Below are 1,128 nucleotides of genomic sequence, written 5' to 3' on the forward strand. Positions count from 1 at the left end.
GACACAACTTCCACCAACTGTGGCCACAGAGAGCTCATCCTTCCACTGGAGCCCAAGCCACCCCCAATAACGCTTAACCACGAGTGAGGCTGGCCCAGACTTGGCTTTCACAGGGTTTACTTCAGGTCTTGACCCTGTGCCCCCTTCGGGCAGCAAAGCTGGAAGCAAACCAGGTCAGATGGCTTCGTTGCCATCCCTCCGCTCCCCCTTCCAGCAGTAGAATCCCAGGAACCAGCTCTGACCTACTTCTTCTCCCTCGCTCCTCGCTCGCGTCTCCCTGACAAATTGCCCAGCCCTCCTTCCCTCTCAGCTGCAACGTGAGGTTCCCAAGGAGGTGACCCACGTTGGCGTCAATATTGAACAGCAACAGTACCATCTAGTGACTTGGGCTTACAGGGAGCATCACTTAGCCAGGGAAGAGGGAATCTGTGAGTTCGGGAGGCCAAGAAGGTCTCGGATTTGCAAACGAGATCCTATCTCTCAGTTCATTAGGATTTAGGAACAAATCGACGCTCTAACAGTTTGGTTGCTTTCCAGAGAGCTGTGTGATGCTTCCCTGGGAGCTGGTCCCGTTTCCAGCCTCCTGACTCCCCGCTGAACCCGGCCCTGCCCCACGCTCCCTCTGCTGGTAACCAACCCTTGGATTAACCAACGTGTTCACAACTCCTCCCTCGCCCACACAGCACCAAACCCCGGCAAACACATCCTCTGGAGCCGAGGGCTGTGGTGACTTCTCACTCCCGACTAATGTGCACCTTCTCGCTCTGATGAGCCACTAGCGAAACCCTGAATTGGATGCGTGAAATAAATAGATACAATTCAATTTAATCCATCGAAAATAGGCCCAAAACTGAGCGTAAAGAGCCTGCTCTGCACAGATCTGAAATTACACACTCGGCAGCTGAAGGGAGGAAATCAAATTAGAGCATTTCTTCCCCCATCAAAGGACATTAGCGCCGATACAGGTTGGTTTCGCCTCGCTGCCGCTGCTCACGCACGGAGCGATCCCTGCAAGGATTCCAGCTGACCCAGGCATGGTGTGGCAGCACCAGGTTAATGATGGGCTGTGTTCTGTGCTTGAGGTGACAACTTTCACAGCTGTTTCACAACAGTTACCTCTTTCCCAGG

The sequence above is a fragment of the Acanthisitta chloris genome, unplaced genomic scaffold (assembly GCF_000695815.1).
Source record: "Acanthisitta chloris isolate BGI_N310 unplaced genomic scaffold, ASM69581v1 scaffold14258, whole genome shotgun sequence".
Classification (NCBI taxonomy): Eukaryota; Metazoa; Chordata; class Aves; order Passeriformes; family Acanthisittidae; genus Acanthisitta; species Acanthisitta chloris.